General features: G+C 43.7%; 1 protein-coding gene across 1 annotated transcript in view; it reads right to left on the bottom strand.

Moving 5' to 3' along the window:
• Positions 1 to 18,680, bottom strand: part of pdzd8 (PDZ domain containing 8) — a 40,163-nt gene that overhangs the window by 5,049 nt on the left and 16,434 nt on the right. The window lies entirely within an intron of this gene.

Raw genomic sequence — 18,680 nt, 5'->3', positions numbered from 1 at the left:
GACTGTAATCTCCCTGCTGTGGATTTGTTACAGTTCTGCTGGAAGGCAGTGAGTGAGTTGGTGCTGTCCATGAATAAGCATCTGATCTATATAGTCTGCACAGTTGGTTAAGGTGCACATGAAGTCAAACATCACATTATATACTGTTTATAAAAACTGATCCATTCTCTTTATGTCAAATGTTTCTTATTTTAAAATTTCTCATTATACGGGATAAGTAAGCTTAACATTTTAAACCTCTCCATTTTCATTCATCACACAACTGCGGGAAGCAGAGTCAGCACTGATGCTTCCCAGCACCAACCAGCAGAGCGTACTGCAGGAGTCGGCATGGCCCCCTGCCTGGGTGGGTGTCCTCCAAGTACTCTGCTTCCCCTCAGCTACACTAACTGGTGTTTCTAAATGATCTACCCAACATACAGTGTGTTTAAACAGAATAAAGAGCGACATGTTAGCGTGTAGCTGTCAGTGTGTGCGTATTTGCCTGCACCATTGTGTCGCACATTGATAAAATCTGGAGCAGGACTCCAGTCATGCATGGGGCTGGGAATAATTCAGCTCAGTGTGAGAGTCTTCATTGTGCTTCATTAATGGGCTCACTGGTTTCCTTTCTCGTCTGCCTCACAAACAGCATCACCACTTGCTTCCTGTGTGTGTAGTTGTATTACTGATATGTTGGGTACAATACAGTTCCATTTGGGGAGAAAAAGAGGTTCCCGGCGAAGTGAATCGTGGAGAAGGGTAAGTAGTGGACACGATCTGGTCTCCAGGAAATGAAGGTAAGTTAATGTAATGTTCTCTGAAATGATTAAAAAAAGATTGAGTGTGTGTCTCAAGATTTAATCTGATCTGGCCATGTTGAAGACTATAACACTGCAGAGTCAACAGGTTGCTGCAGGCCAAAATGAAGACGTTAACCCAGCACATCCTACAGGCACCTACTGCATAACACATGATCAAAAATGCACTAAGTGTGCAACTGTGAGTCATGCTCATGCTAATGAGAATTACAAAACGATTCAATGACTGATGTTTATATGAATACAGGCGTGTTTACTTTTGGTTTTCTACACTCTTATGAAGAGTAGGTTTTAATAAACACATTACCAGCTGTACAACGTTATAAAACTGGTCTGGTTGTGCTTTGAGGTAGGAGCCAAAAAGGGTGTAGTTTGTGGGTGTGATCACCCGTGTGTACACCTGTGAGCATGGACGCGCTTGTTTTTAAAAGGTTCCTTCATGTAACGATCTGCTAGGGAGTGTGGGGGGGCCACAGCCCCGTCCTCCAGGGCATGAAGCAGGTATGGAGGAGATCAAGACTCCAGACATCCAGAGGCCCCCAGAACACAAGGCTCCTACCTCAAAGCACACTGTGCGCTGTCGATCTTATGTGCTGCACAATAATGTTTAATATTTTGTATTTACTGTTATATTCCCATATATCATCGTGATGTTGTTTATTGTATTGCTCTCATTTTCTTCTGCTTGTTTTATTTTTTCTTTCTCAACAGGTGATCCAGATGATCGATATATGCATTTTTTTGTCTGCTTATTTAGTTGGTTTTTGTTTTTTGCCCTTTATCCCTGTCCCTCTTCTCCGCTGTTTCCCCCCCCCCCTCTTCCTTTCTCCCTTTTCTTTTCCTCATTCAAGTCTGTCCCGTATCTAGCAAGTGAAAATAAAAAATAAATAAAATAAACAATAAAAGGTGAATCAAATAGACCATTACGGCAAGGCTGGGATGGTCCATTTGGTAAAGTAAATCCGTTGGGCATCTTTTTTCGCCTTTAGAGAACAATTCTGATGGCAGAAGAACCAAACGGGACAGGCAAAAATAAATAAATAAATTAAAAAAATAAAATAAAAAAGAATTCTGGTTGTGCTTACTGACCTCAACCGATTTTATGTGCTACACGGCGCTCAAAAATATTTTAATATGACTTTGGTGAGCTACGAAGCCGCACCGCTTGATGGACTGTTGGAGCATTACGGCTACCGTAGTCAGGAGCCTCGGAGAGGAATCTGGGTCCTAAACTCTGTCGCTTCAGGTCCCAAAGTCAAACAAACACTGCAGCATCACTGAGAGTTAAAAACGGTCTAAATTCTTTCATCTTTAATAAAATGATCAGCGTTGCTGCTTTACCAGGTGTAACAATTAAGTTTAACATCCAGGCATCCATGAAAACAGAATTTATTACATTTAACAGAGTTAGAAGTTAGCAGGGAGTTAGCTCGCTAGCTTCCACCTAAGCATGACATACCATGTTCTGACTGAGAGATTTCTGAAAAAATTCAAACGTACAGCTCTGTTATCACTTCCAACATAAATGAAGACAGAAAACTAAACAGCAGTGACGTTTGTAGGGTTACTGAAGTTGGGCTAGCTGGTATTTAATGATGTGCTACCTGACTGCTAGCGACACAGCTATGTTAGCATAAACACAGTGAAGCTGGAGGATGAACGCTAACTCTTTTCACTCGATAAAAGTTAACGTGAGGGTTCCCGATGGTTAGGGACAAATGTAATCGCATGGCAGGATGCTGTAAAGGGACCAAACTTCAGCAGGAGAACAACTGAGATAATCCATCCACAATACGAGGTTAGTCATTCATATACTGCAACAACATGGGAATAGAGCAGCTGTGAGAGAATTCAGCATTAATGAATCAATGGTACAGAAGTGGAGGAAGCAAGAAGAATGAGTTTAATAAAGTTAGACTTATCTGACTGTCTTGTTTAATGCGCCTTACGTATAAGAAAATATGGTAGTTGTAATGTGTGTCTATGAATGATAAAATAATTTCACTTCATTTAGACAACATTTATATATCACTAAGGTATTAACTAACAACTCTGCAAACACAGTGGCTGACTGTTTTATTTATTATCTGCTGCATGATACACTGGCATACGGCGGGGAGGGGGCGGGACTTCAGGTTCTGAAAGGTGAGAGTAGGTGATGAGGAGCAGCCTTGTAGCTGTGTGTATACAGCTGCTGTACCAATGCCTACAATAGATTTGCAGGAGAACACAAGTCCATCCTGCTCAAGTGCAAATACACACACACACACACACACGTGCGCAGTCACTGTCACTCATATGCACCCAATTATACAGCAGCACAAAGGCCCAGTGCTAATATTAGCTCGTTTTCAAGACATAAATCTGCAGTTTCATTTGTTTAAAAAACAAAACCCTCCTAAACCTGTTCTATTAGTTTGTATTTAAATACAGTGACCAAGTGTAGAAGGAGAAATTGAATATATGAACATAAGAGTAAGTTTACTGCAAAGTCAGCCACATTTAAAATGTGAAGGATTCATGGTCTTATAAACATGGTTCACATGGAAGTCAAACTTGGGAACCTCTAGCCCAGGGGCGTCCAACTCCAGGCCTCGAGGGCCGGGGTCCTGCAGGTTTTAGATGTGTCCTTGATCCAACACAGCTGATTTGAATGGCTAAATCACCTCAACATGTCCTGAAGTTCTCCAGACGCCTGGTAATGAACTCATTTTATTTAGGTGTCGTGACCCAGGGTGAGATCTAAAACCTGCAGGACACTGGCCCTTCAGGCCTGGAGTTGCCACCCCTGCTCTAGTCCATATTTGCCATAGATATTCCCACACAATATCCCAGGCACTTTGCTGTGTCCATCAGTGTACGATGTCCCAACTTACATGCTACATGTGGGGGACCTGACTGCTCTATGAACCTGGTGCATAATAAAAAAAAAAAAAAAAAAAAAAAAAAAATCAGTCTTTGTTTACACAGTCAAAATGTAAACAAAGACGCTGTGCGTAATAAGCTTCTACTCTACGTAATTCAGCTTCTACTGCGTGACTGACAGCCTGGAGTTTGAAATCCACTTCGTAAACACGTCTCTGAACAGGTGCCATTTATGGTCCTTATACACACACAATACGCTAATATTACGTTGAAGCACAGTGCGTATCACTCCGCGAGGCTCCTCGGTAGCCGTTAGTGATGGGATTTCCGGCTCTTTTTAGAGAACCGGCTCTTTCGGCTCTGAACCGGCTCTTCAGGTTGTTTTGTTGCTTTAATTAATTTATTATTAACAATAATATAAAATTATGCACAAAAGGAATTACTAACGTAAAAAAAGTGGTTTTATTTATACATGTTTATATATAAATATATGCAGTGGCCCCTAGAGACAAAACACATACAAACTCCAAAACACATTTCTAGCATAAGTGATGTAGGTAGCTCTGAACTTCCAAAACAGAGCTACCTAGATCTCGTAAATTACACAATTGAAAGCATGAAAGCATATGTGTATTTGTGTATTTATACACAAGCATTCATATATAGTCAAATAAAAAATAAAAAAAGTTCATTTTCCTGTTATTACCACACACCAAATCCGGTCGTTGGTACTTGCTGGCTTGTGTAGCCACTAGGTAACAAAAGCTCAACACTGCCCCCTAGCATCCTGGAGCACTTCTGTTGTGTTTTGTACGTGTTTTGAGTTTTTATGTGCTTCGGAGTTTGTACGTGCTTTGTCTCTAGGGGCCACCATAATTATACTTTTATTTATTCACTCCACATAAAATGTAATAAATAAATCATATAATACAAAAATCAACTATTCACATTTCAACTTTTCACTATTTAAATTTTCAGCTTTTTCCTTTTAAACAAATTTAAAGTGAAACAACACAAAACACTGCAAACCACAACACAATTAAATATAAATTAAAATGTGAAAACAAAAAGAAGATGCACATTCTCTGTCATATGGGCCTGCATGAATAAACTTTCTGAATCCTTTATCATCCGCAACTGAAAATAGTTGTGGATGATTACTATACCTTTCTAATGTGACGCTGTTGTCCCTGCTCTCTCTCTCTCCCTCCTGCTCTGTTCCTGTGCTACTGAGTGTAACTACCGCCCCTCCCCCCTCTGCCCAGCGCAAAGCACAAGGCTCGCACGCGGAGTGACGCGGGAAGAAAGTGGAGAGAGAGGGCGAGAGAAAGAAAGAAAAAAAAAAAAAAAAAAACCACGGCTCGCGTCGTTCACGTCAAAGATCCGGCTCTAAGAGCCGTTCCACTCGCGACCGACCCATCACTAGTAGCCGTAATGCTCTGACAATCCATCGAGCGGTGCAGATCCGTAGCTTAGCAAAGTTGTACTAAAACATTTGACAGATTGCTGAGCGCTGTGTTCCACATTACATCGGTTCGCGGCCATCAAGCACAACCAGAATTCATACAAAAGGTACACCGTCAACTTTTGAGAGAATGAAAGGATTCCAGGCTGTGCAGATGGTGTTAGTATGCTTAGCTCGTTAGCGTGGTCAGCTCGTTAGCGTGGTCAGCTCGTTAACACGTTGACGCCGTCCAGCCCCACGCACGGGGCGATGCGCAGTAACTCGTTAACGGAGATTTGCCGTGTCCATCTTGTCGCTGCCTGCAGGTGAAGCGATGGGGGAGGAGGGGGAGCTGTGTTCAGTGAAGGAGGGGCGAGGCCGAGTAACGTTGCGTAAAGACAAAAGTGGACGAAAGAGAGGCAAACTTGTGGTTCCACAACTATAATTATAACGTAACATAGACTATATCGATATAAAGGATATCGTCACATCTTATATCTCGTATAAAAATATATCGATATTTTTAAAAACTCGATATATCGGCCAGCCCTACAACAAACTGTCAGGATCAGCCTGATATTATTTGTATCCCACAGTAACTTTACTGTATGGGGAGCTAACACCTCCAAAATGTCAGGAGTAGTTAGTCATAAGAAGTGTTTGTGAACTAAAAATCAAGACTGTGGGATCCTGTTGGTCCGTGGTTTGGAGAGCCCAGCGCTGCTCCCGATGGAGGGGAAGCTAATTCTGTCGGGGAGACCTACCTTGGCACTTGTGCAGGTGAAGCCAAATGCAGGATGTGCTTCATCATATGTTCTAGTGTTTGGCTTGGTTTGGAAACATATTTGGCGATGCTTCATTTCTGCTTTGCTTTTTTTCTTTTCTTCTTCATACCGCGCCTCACAGTTACACTTCAGCTCTATAAATATAGAGTTGGGTGCATTGGTCAAACACTCTGCTCCAGGTATCCAACAGCCAACAGAAAACACTTCACACAGGTAAATTTACTTCATTCGTTTAATGAGTACAAGCCACACAACCCTGTACTACCCTAACAATGCAACTCAGACTGGAGACACCACAGTCATCGTCTGCAGGCCAGTTTCCTGACAACATACAGGAGCAGTAATGAAAGCCAGAGTCACTGCATCAGACGCACCGTCATCGTTTCTGTGTCGTCTTTACTTTTCAAGAGAAAACATTGACGCCCTCAGTAAGTCACTGCTCAGTATAGAAGCAGGCAGGTCGAGTCAGTCACTGGACCAGAACACAAGACTTGCTTAAGTCGCAAAAATTCTACTTAAAAACAAGCAATGCATTACATATATCAATGGGCCAATTAGCCTGTCGCTTGAGGGCAGAGATGCTGGTGTATGGGCTGAAGTAACCTTAGCTCTCTGTATAAAGCATCCATCCATGTAAATTGTTGATTTCAATAAAATTCTTGACAATTACGGGGTGAACAAAGTTCAATAAAAAGTAATATATGGATGCTTTCTCCTCTGACTTCTGATAGAAGGTATCTTCTGTAAATTTCAGAGTTTAATTGCTGTGCAGAGGTAGTTGCTCTGAGGGCTGAGCAGCAGTGTCTAAACTAACCTTGTTAACATCGACTAAGACAACAAGTAGCTCCCGGTTTCTCGTCTCTGAGCAGGAAAGACAAACAAAGAACATCACAACCCTCAGCTGGATACATGTAAATGGAGCAATTCACCATCTATTCTAGAAATCCTGCCTCTTTTATCTACACTGCCACAGAGAACAAATGAAAGGTTAATATGTTCAAATGGCAGCTTTCACTGCTTTAAAGTCGTCTCCTTTACCTGCAGGACAGAAACCCAGACAAGTCTTACTTTGATCTATGAATAAAACACTCACTTTGATAAGACATCTATTACACAATGGTGTATATCATAGGCCTCCTGCAACAAAGAGTCCATACAAATAAATTGGATTTTTTATTTTTATAAAAGACTACGTTTTAAATTACAAAAGAGTAAAATGAAGACATGCTATGAGAGTAGGTTTCCATGCTTAGACAAATCCCTACAAAAGTATTTATATTTAGCTCATTAAATGTTATATGGATAAAATTAGAGAGCCCAAACTATAGAATAACTATATCCTCAAATATAGGGAGGCCGTAGCTCAGCTGGTAGAGCGGATCACCTACTCACATCTTCGATCCCACGCTCCTCCAGTCTACATGCCAAATATCCTTGGGAAAGATACTAACCCCATGTTGCTCTCCGATGCGTCCATCGGAGCGTGAATGCGAGTGAATGTTAGATAGAAGCACCTTAGATAAAGTGCTTGTGTGAATGGGTACAATTGCGTGGATGCACGAGTTGTATAAAGCGCTTTGACAGTAGAAAGCGTTATATAAGAACCAGTCCATTTCAAAGGTTCATGCAAAGCAAAGCCCCTACAAGCAACCCATTCAAAGGGTGGCCCAGGAGCAACGTCTGCCTGTGGCCCTGGCAGAAACAGCATAGTGCAGACGCAACACACCTAGTAGCCTAGCAATATTCAACCCACAGTGCACCATCTACTACACACAGATCAATGCTGATGGTTTCTAAAGATCACAACTTACAAAGGCACCACAATGACAAACAGCTTCCTGCAAAAGAGTTTCCCTGCATCTACAACCAGAGGTGCACTACCACGGCGAGGTCATGTGCAGCTCAGACAGCGCGTCCCGCTGTGTTTGCGAAGAAGATCCAGCGTTTGTCAGACTCTGAAACAGTGAAAGGCTGCATGCTGGCCATGGTGGATGAGGGGATAAATGATGACGATGTATAAGTGAGCGTGACGTCTGCTATTAAGGACAGTTCAAATATTCACAGGGTTAAAACTGTGGCGTCAGACGTGTTTGAAATGCTGATAGATAACCTGAAGAAAACTGATGTAAAGTCTGTAGCAGTAGATGAGTCCACAGACACAACTGATAACGCACAGTTGTGTCGTGTTTTTCATGGCTTACTGCCGTTAGCGGGACACACAACTGGCGAGATAATGTTTGAGAAAATTTCAGCTTTTTCGAGGACAGAGGTCTGGATATGAAGTATGCTTGTGACGGATGGAGCTCCACCCATGGCAGTGAAGTGAGCAGTTTGGCAGCACCGTGGTTGGTGCTGATAACCTTACACTGTCCATCAGACGGCGTTGTGTAAGTAAGCACAGAGCTCAAAACGGACAGCGTGATTGGTTAAGGCGGAGCCTCCAGCACCACTTATTCCGCATGCTGCTCTCAGAAACGTCTGCTGAGCACCGTGACCTGCTACTGCACAATGATGTCAGGTGGTGTCCAAAGGCTGGAGCGTTTCTGTGACCTCAAAGAGGAGATCGCAACTTTCCTCTGCAACAGCAGGCAAAAAACCAGAAACACACTTGAATCGCATACAACAGCTTCATGGCCAGTGTCGGCTTTCTGAGCGACACACTCAAACAGCTGAATGACCCCTTCAGCAGAAGGGGACTAATCGGCCAGAGCAAAGGAAGCGGTCCTTCCACTGACGAGGGGAAGTTCATCCTCGAACTTGTAGCCATGGCACAGGATCTTCGCACCAACGGACCAGTAAAGTTTTGGACTGATGTCCATACACACCAGCGTCTTAACGTTAAGAATGCAGCCGTCGTCATCCTCAGTGTGTTTGGGTCAGCGTGCACATGTGAATCGAACTTTTCACTCAATGAAAAGCAGCTCTCGTTGCTCACCGACTGACAACACGCTTCACCGCTGCCTTTGGATTGCCAAAACCAACCAAAACACAACCAACCAAAAACAAAACAAACCAAAAACCCCCAAAAAACTGTCAGTTGTCGCATTAATGATGTCCGGGTAACTGTAGCCTAGATATCAACATATGAACTGAAGCCATGCCTAATTACAAGCACAAAGCTGTGCTCTGAGCGTGCAGCCGTAAATGTTGCATTCATGTGTTACTGCTGTGGGTTTGTGCACCGATAGGGTTCATTGGTCTTTTTTAATTCTGTTGAATGCACTTTAACAAGATATCTATTTTATTTTGAAAGGGAATTATCAAAATGTTTGTTTTTTATTTCAAATATGAAGAAAAAAGTGTCAGCACTGCCACAGACCTTTACTATTGAAGAAATTCCTACAAGGAGTTGCTGCTTTGGGCTGTCAGACTCTTTGAGATTTAACCTCTGCATTAAGTGTCATTTATATTGTGCAAATTCATAAGGATACTCAAAAGCTAAAAATCATTTGCTGATCCACTTTGAATATACAAAGAAGTCTGAAAATTCAATCCAAAATAAAACAGAAAACCTGAATGGAGTCATGCAAACACTAAAGTGAAGGACGATATTTATAAGGATCTAGAAGAAGAAACAGCCGGTTGCAGACATAATGGCTAAGTTAGACTGAGGCAGCACCTCCTGTCGCCTAGCTGAACGTCTCTTTGGTCTCCAGCATGTCTGGGAGGGTGTGTGCGAGATGGAGATGTGGGGTTGAGCAAATCCTTTTCCTTGTCAGTGCACTGCTTGGTAATTTAATCTAATACCACATGTCAGATCGTTTTGTGTATGGTTATAGGGTACAAGTCGCTGCGAGGCAAGTACGCAGCAATTCCCTGCCACATCAAATTAGCAGCCCCGATGGTGACGAAGGTGGAGTGGGCTGAGGACCAGGCTGCATGGCCAATAGCTGCTCAGGTGTTTACGTGGGTACCTATTAGGATTTTTAACTGTGACGCATATTCTGTAGTACGTGTTCTCAGACACAGTCACACAGGCAAGTGGTAGGTTACAGTCGAAGGACGACTGAACATATTCTCTCTAAGATAAGGGCCTTACATGAACCCGTGGGGACTTTTTTAAAGGGTTAGCTGATGCACCAAGAGGTGCTTAGATGAAACTGGATTGTTTTTCAAAGCATTTGTATGTATGTACATTTAGTGAGACTATTTCGTTTAACCTCCTAGGACCTGGCGTCCACATATGTGGACATCACATTTTGGGTTATTTAGACCAAAGGGCCTGATATCCACTTACAAGGACATTATACTGCTACTGGTCTATTGAAATTTTAAACAAAGATCCTCATATGTGGCTCTTATTTTTCTTAGAAGCAAAAATCGGGTTTAAAAAATAAATAAAATCTGGTAATTCTTTGTTTTTACATTCATCAGGTCCCAATCAGCCCAAAGATCAAAGAGAAATAATGCTGCTGCTGTGGAAGAGTTCGGGTCTTAGGAGGTTAATGGTGTATGTGAAATTGTGCGTGTGTGCATGTACATATGTATGCTATGCAAATTTACACAACCCTGTGTGCAGAACACATACTGGGTGTGCATGTGCACAGAACCTCAGCTACCACTGTACACATGTTATAGTCTTTGTATTCTTCTGCTGCTGTGCCTGAGCTGTGGTAACGCACACATTTCCCAATAAAGTCTCATCTTCAATCCTTAAATACACTGAACTCACACATGGTCAGCATTGGAAACAAAGCTGCATTCAGAGTTAAAATAATGTATCACCTGATTCTGATTCAGCTTCTATGCTGAAGGTGGTTCTTTTATGCGTTCATGATTGACTGAGTCCACTCAGCGTATCAACCAACCCCACAACCTAAATAAACTGCTGTTTTGCACATATATGGTGTTGACAGAGTATTGGGTGTAGGGATGGGTACCGGTGTCCGGTGCCATGATGGCACCGGTTCTGACATAAACGGTAGTAACCAGACCGAAAAGCAGCGCACATTTCGGTGCTTTATTTCGGTGCTTTTTTTTCCTGAGCTGTGATACACTTCTAGCCAATCATTTTACGTTTCCGAGGATAGTAGGCGGGGCCAGGTACGTACGTTCTGTTAGAGCAGAGCTACAGATTAAAAATGTCCAAGGCGAAGCGGTCAAAAGTCTGGCTGTACTTCACAGCAAAAGATGCAAACTCAGCAGCAACAAGTGCTTTAAGGTGATACTGTGATACTGTCAAAGGAGGTAACACCAAGAATCTGATGAAACACCTGGCGACGCATAGCGTTTTTTTTAAAAGCCGAGAAATGCGCCGTATTTGATAGCTTGCTGCGAGACCTCACACCGAGCACATCTACTGCGGGTGTGGTGCCTGTTATCGGACCCGGAGTTAGCAACATCCCCAAAAACCCGAAGAGGAGAGTCCTGGCCCCGCCCTGCCAGTGTAGCAGAAATGATGAGGATGATGATGCAGCAGCAGCCGTTCTTCTCTGCGTGAGTAGCTTCATGTTGTTCGTGTGTAATTTACGTTGAGTAGGCTAACCACGTTATTACATTAATGCATGTAAGGTGAACTAGCAAACATCATCATAGCTACATGCGGCTGTGTTCTTGTTTGATGGCAGATACTCCCTTCACCCTGCCAAAAAGGCTAAAATGACCAAAGAAAAAGTGGAAAACAGTTAAACATGAGAGGTTTTTGGACAAAGTTTGTGTTTTTTCCATTGTTTAAGCACTGCTTCCAGCCAAGAGTGATGCCATATATGCCCCATAGCTGCAGAAAAGGCTAACATTGTTATCTTTTTACAAAAAACCAGCTGAACATGAGAGGTTTTTGGACCAATTTTGTGTTCTCCATTCTTTAAGCACCGGTTTGAGCACCGTTTGAGCACCGGCACCATTTCAAAAGTACCGATTTGGCACCGGTATCGGATAAAACCTAAACGATACCCATCCCTAATTGGGTAGATATTAATTTTTCTCCAGTCTTATGTGATCGCTGTAAACTTTAGTGATATGCATGTGCCGGGCGCCTCGATATGAATTTTCAAGTTGCCGTTTTTTTCATAGGAAGCCAGTTTCAAAAGCTTAAAGAACAAAGCAGTTGTTATGGAGACAGGGGGAAACAAAAAGGTGTTTTGCCTAATTTGCACTTGTATGGAGAGAAACAGTGGTGTGGTCGCCCACGCAGTTTCTTTTTGTAGCACAGTCTTTGTCCTGGCATTGAAAAATAATGATCTATCAAGACTGCTACATCATGCTAGTTGAATAAATGACAACAAAATTCAAACCTACTCTGGCTCAGAAAGGATTAAGACACCACTTCCCTCATTATCAAACTGGCATTTCAGTCCTTCCTTTCCTTTAAGCGCTGATGCTCGGTGCTGCCACTGAACCGCTCTCCTCGGTCTGCTTCAAACGACTGCTCAAATGTCATTTTGCTCCTTGCATCTGTGAGGGCCAATCTGACCGACTGGCCACGTAACATTTACTGGTCATGTTTTTGCATTTGCACATTTTCTCACTTTCTGTCCACGAGCAAAAAAAGGGAACAATCCTTAGTGTCCCTCGCTGCCGGCCCTCTGAAAACAGCTACTTAAAGCCACAAACAGTGATTTGGGGAGGAAGAGCACAATAAATATGTTAGTTTTATCTGGGGCTGCTGCATAAATGCACCCTACATAATATCATTTTTGGTAAGAAGTAGAAACCATAAATATACTTACCATCGCTCTAAATAACACTTACACAGCAGAGGAAAAACAGACTAGCCTACGTCACAGCAGCTGACATGTCTTTGTCGATTCCATACATCAACCCTCTGGACTGTTTGCAGTTATACCAACATGAAGTGTGGAATAGGTTACACGGCGGTCTAAACTAATGGTCACCAGGTTTTGCAGAAACCTGCAGATGCACATATGCACAGGTAAAACCAGCCGTGTCCTGATATTTGGGCCGTGTCGTTTTAAACATGCTGTTTCTCCTCGGTGAGCCAACCACTTAAAGCCAAATCTATGACATTTATGTAATTAGATGGCAGGAAGGGAAAATGTCCCAACAGATAAATCCTTTTTTCCTACGTCATCAATTTACAAGCTTCAGATCCAAAAGGAGACCAAACTATTCATTCAGACAACATCTTTATCACATGTCAAATTCTGTATTTGGTGTTTATGGTGAGAAACACCTGCTAGGACATGAATTACCTGTAGTGACGGCTGCCAATTTTAAGAGTCATGACCACTAACAGCTCATTTCTTTGCTATTGAAAGACCTCCAGGATCAGAACAAAATCATTGTAAAGAGTAATATCAACACATCTGTAATATGGCTGCGGCTCTTTGTGTCATGCACGTATTGACTGGTCTATTGAGTTTCTTGCAAGGTAAATGTTTCAGTGGAAAAGCGATAAGTAACAAACAGCTTGTGAGCCCAATCTCTCATGTCTTTAATCAGCCTTTTGCAACATGCAGCCGTTGTCAAATGGAATTAGAACTGGCCATTTCATTGAGACGTGGAAATGGTTGATGAATGCATCACCTGTGTGTGACAGATGTGACAGATGTGACGGCTCCCTCAGCTGCCCTTTGAATATCTAATGGCTGTGCATTTAGACACGGCACACAGTTTGGTTCTTCTCCAGCCTTTGTGCGTTTTTGAGAAGAGAAAACATATCATTACATTGTCTGGTTTCCAGATTTAAAGACCTGCATCGGAGCGAGACACATGACAGCACGTGCAGAATAACCTGACAGTCATTTGGAGAATGTTATACTCAGGCTGGGACACATGCAGTGGATCCTACGAGCACTTACATGTGTTTACTGCACATCAACCAGCCAAAGGATCAGTTTAAATTCTTCATCACAGCAGCACAAGAGGACCAACAAGTCGCACAACAGCTGACACCACCGAGCAGACGCCTGCTCAGAGTTATGTGACAAGAGAGAAGACACACAGAGACACACACACACAGACAGACACACACAGAGACAGACACACACACACACACAGACAGACACACACACACACAGACAGACAGACACACACACACACAGACACACACACACACACACACACACACACACACACACACACACACACACACAGACACACACACACACACACACACACACACACACACACACACACAGACAGACACACACACAGACAGACACACACACAGACAGACACACACACACAGACAGACACACACACACAGACAGACACACACAGAGACACACACACACTCCTCGTGCCTATGGTACGACAACTTTTCTCGTGCCTATGGTACGCTGCGCAGAAAAACCTTGCCCCCCCCCCACACACACACACACACACACAGAGACACACACACACACACACACACAGAGACAGACACACACACACACACACACCTGCTCAGGAGCTTAAACAGCAGAGTAAACATGGACTTGTGTTTATTAGTGAACCACATAATAATAAATGTTGTGCACTCACAGCAGCTGAGACACAATCCTGGCAAACACATGATCTTGATGTTCACTGGCACTAAACTCTTCTGCATGAACTCTGTTTACTTACAAATGAATGTGTTTGTGTTTAAAGGTCAGTTTAAAAGCTGAACTAGTTATCAGCTCTTTGCACTGTCATTGCTACTGTAGCAAAAAGTGCACATACAAAACCATAGACAGGTCCTCATCATATACGTCAGGCTAGTAGGTGTGTGCAGGACTTCTACTCCTTTTCTGAAGTTCAACGTTTGAATCTTAATCCTGTTAAGAACGACAAAGTCATCGCCCTTTGAAAAGGTGTTACTGCATTCTTATGTTCTGATACAGACGTATCATTTGTACCCCACAAACAATGCTGAACAGGAAGTGAAGTACTAGATGAGTCATTGTTGTAGGCTGTGTGTGTGTACTGCTCATCAACCTTTCATCAGGTGTCTGCAGCAGATTAAAGACACAAAGACAGCCACACTGGAACATCAAACAACCACTCTAATGGTGCAGGAGGTGAGAAAGGTGTGTGTGTGTGTGTGTGTGTGTGTGTGTGTGTGTGCAGTCAATATTCACACAGTGAGTATTGACTGCAATGTGAGAAGCCTGTAAAACAGAGTGGAGAAGGATCAGATATTGTGTCTTGAGGAGCAGGTGACAGCTGCAGACAAGGCTCTCAAATGTTTTCAAGATGTGGGAGCTGGGACCGGCTGCATTAGTGGCTAAACGAAGCATCTGTGAAGGCAACGTGCTGAATGATATACACGCAATGATATACATTGCTGCTTTGCAGCAATATATGATGGCATACAGATGTAAGTATTGTTCATTTCAGTACGACAATACTGAATATTGCCAGTACTAACCCGAGTCCTGCAGACTGAACTTTAGGCAGAAAGTCTGATTTTTAAAGCTAAAGCTGTTGCTAAAACATGGAGTTTTTAATCATCCACACACGAACCTCTTCTTAATACTACTATGCAGTGCTCATGTATGTAAGGCTGAATGAGGCACGCTGTATTAAAGCACTATTTAAGAATCAGTCCATTTATAATGAGCCACGCGGTCAATAAAGGTCCGTGTCTACAGTTCTTACATGAAGCGTGACTCGATCATGTTCGCCGCTTCGTTTACAGAGCAATCATTGGATCAGGGCTGCCTGCACATGTGCGGCTCATTGGCCAGCACTCACTTCTGTTTCTGCTTCAGACTTAGGAAGCTCGGCCATAGACAACATCACACACACACAACAAAGCCGCCGACCGTGTAGATCACCTGACGTGTGCTCATACACACATCGCATGTCTCTTTGGTCAAGCTGTCAGCAAGCATCAGCTGAGGCCGGTGAGCAGGCCAGATGTACAAACACGCCCAACAGACACGAAGCCGCCTACTGCCATCCCCCTTCACCTTTAGCACGAACACGCTTCGCATGCACATGTGTGCATTTGTGATACTACACTATACAGTTATTACCTGTAATAAGCTCTATGCCATCACTCCCTGCTGTTAGTTTAAGTGATGAATAACCAATAAGTGGCAGTTTGTAAAACGCGACATTTCACGATAAAGACAACGTAGCAGTTAGACCGCCAACCAGCCCGTCTGCTGCGAGGGGATCTGAAGACATTTCAAACCCATTTTATGAGGAATGTGTTCATGCTGAGAAACCTGTGAATCCTGGCGTCCTATTAAATCCAATTCACTTACAGCAAATATAAAAATAGCCGTCTGCAGCTTATGGCATGAAGCTAACCGTCAGTGACAGCAGGTTATAAACAGAACAACACCCCCAGCAGCACCACGTCTGCACAGCAAGTCTCAGTTTGTACTAAATACTCATGTCAGACACGCTCAGGTGTGGACAGAGAGCTGGGTAACACGAATCATTAAGCAAACACTAAGAAGCACCGAGCCAAATGTCAAAGCTATCAGCACCAGTTTATCGTAACGGTGAATAAACCGTATTCTGCAACTGAAAAGGAGACGGAACAAATAGAGCTCTAATTAAAACGCAGCACGTCTCGTTCACGTATGGACACTTTCTATTGTTTGTATGGACGAGGAAACAGATATGGCATCACATAAGCATGTCACACAGACTGTCAGGGATCTGCCTGAATAGAGAAGGCCCCCTACGTGACGGCAGACACACAGTGCGGTGAATCGCAGCAGCTCACACTGGGCAAAATGCTATTAACACAGGACAGGCAACGGCCATATCTGGCAATCAACAGAGGGAAAGGGAGAGAAAGATGGCGGTTTGACCTTTTCCAGATGGTATAGCCTTTAATCCTTACTACAGAGTCCTGCTGGGGACATGCAGACTGGAGACGTCTGATAAATTAGGCTCAAATGCCACCGTGAATCTGCATTTGTATGTGTTCATTAACAAAAAAGGGACACGAGCGCTTTGAAGTGGGTCCACTTGGAGAGGCCTGTGCTCGTGGCGATGCTCGTCGAGTGTGTTCATGCATCTACACTTTCCACTGAGCAAGGCTGGAGTCACACAGCGCCTTCACTTTGTGCCACCTTTCTGTGAAATTGCTCTAAACGTTATAAACAACAATTGTATGATGACAATTACAGTGTTCCCTCATCCATCCATCCACGGTTAGCCTTATTCAGGTCGGGTCACGGTGGGACTGGAACCCATCTCAACCAGTCTGAATGTGGAGAATACGCAGAGCATTAGTAAAGTGAGGGCCGTTATAAGGACGAAGGACAGCAGAGGTGTTTGAAGCTACTGCAGGACAGGCATATGGTAGGGAGACAGAGGCACTGACAACATGAGAGCAGCGACAGTGAGGTGTGTGGTACGAGTGGCAGATGGGTTTGAGGGGGGGTGGCATTACAACAGGGGTCTGCTCAGAGCCCCTTATGTTTGCAATGGTGATTGACAGGCTGACAGAGCGCGCCACGCGGGAGTCTCTGTGGACTACGATGTTTGCAGACGACACCGTGATCTGCAGTGAGCTTAGAGAGCGGGTGGAGGAGGCACGGTGTGGAGAAAAGATGAATGTAGGTATGAAACAGAACGCACGTGAACTACAGCCAGTGAAGTTTAAATATCTCGAGTCAAACACCTGAAGCAGAAAACAAGAGAGGTGAAGGAGTGAGTGCAGGTAGCGTAGACCACGGCCTCGACGGGCGCGGGGTCTAGCTGTGACAGAAGGATAGCAGAGTGAATGTGCAGTTTACAAGATGGAGGCCTGCTATGATGTATGGTAGGGAGAGGCAGAGCTGGAGGCGGCACAGTTGAAGACGGGAAGGCTTTGATTTGGTGCGAGCAGGAAGGAGCAGATTAGAAACGAGTGCAGGACAAAGTTCAGCCTCCTGCAGCCATAAACACACGTTCATGGAGGGACAGCAAACAAACACTGGACAAAGAGTGTTGGATGGAGCTGCCAGGCAGGAGCAATAGATGGAGACCCCAGAACACTCATGGCTACAGTGAAGGCACACGTGTGACAGGATGCTGCGCTAGTGTGAGGCGGAAGCATCTGCTGTGGCGTCCCCTAAAGGCAGCAGCAGGAAAACACAGCATCTAACTGTCCTCTACAGAGCAGCTTTACAGCCGTTTTCATTCCTTTGTGAAGTCTTTGAATCCCTGATATTCAGACACTGATACAGGCGGAGCACATTTCTGTTTGCTAGGCCTCGTCTTCACGTATCCGAGCGTACACATTCAACCTGTCGACTGTGTTTGTGGCGCTGACGAGCTTATAATAATGGCACACTGTGTAGTCCATACAGACCATCTAAGTCCAGCTTTGGTGAGTAAAAGTCTTTTTACTGCTGCTTATAACCATGAACACACACGTCATGTGAGATTTCACAGAGAGACAAATAAAAAAGCTGAACTTCAGCGGCACAAACCTGATGCTCTGATCGTGTCGTGTAAACGCTGAATAAAAGAAACGCTTGGTGCTGAGATTTTAATGCCCCCTGCTGGACGACAATGCAACTCTCCCAAAGTCATTAAACACCACATGAGAAAACAGTACAGGCCAATTACTGTTCACCACAATAGAAATCATCTTTTGAGGCATCGCAAATGTCATCCAGGAGTGTGTGGCAAGTATACGGGCACCAGGCTGGAGCCAGAGCCACAAATTAAGTCTGACATTTCCCTCTAAAAATGCTCATTAGTCAAACAAGCCGGATGTGATAACTGTAATATCTCTAAATTGCAGCAATTAGAAAAGGTTTGCCGCGGGGACATGAACATTTTCTTTGCCGTGTAAAATGTCAACAATGGGACAATCTCATCAGCCAGAATCAAAATGAGCCTGCATTACTGTCACTATGACAAGGTGTCCAATAAGCAGCACCTGCTAAATAATCTGTGCATTACCCA

The sequence above is a fragment of the Astatotilapia calliptera genome, chromosome 13 (genome assembly GCF_964374335.1).
Source record: "Astatotilapia calliptera chromosome 13, fAstCal68.1, whole genome shotgun sequence".
NCBI lineage: Eukaryota > Metazoa > Chordata > Actinopteri > Cichliformes > Cichlidae > Astatotilapia > Astatotilapia calliptera.
Note: the sequence above shows the minus strand (reverse complement) of the source record. Positions and strands in the feature narration are given on the sequence as shown.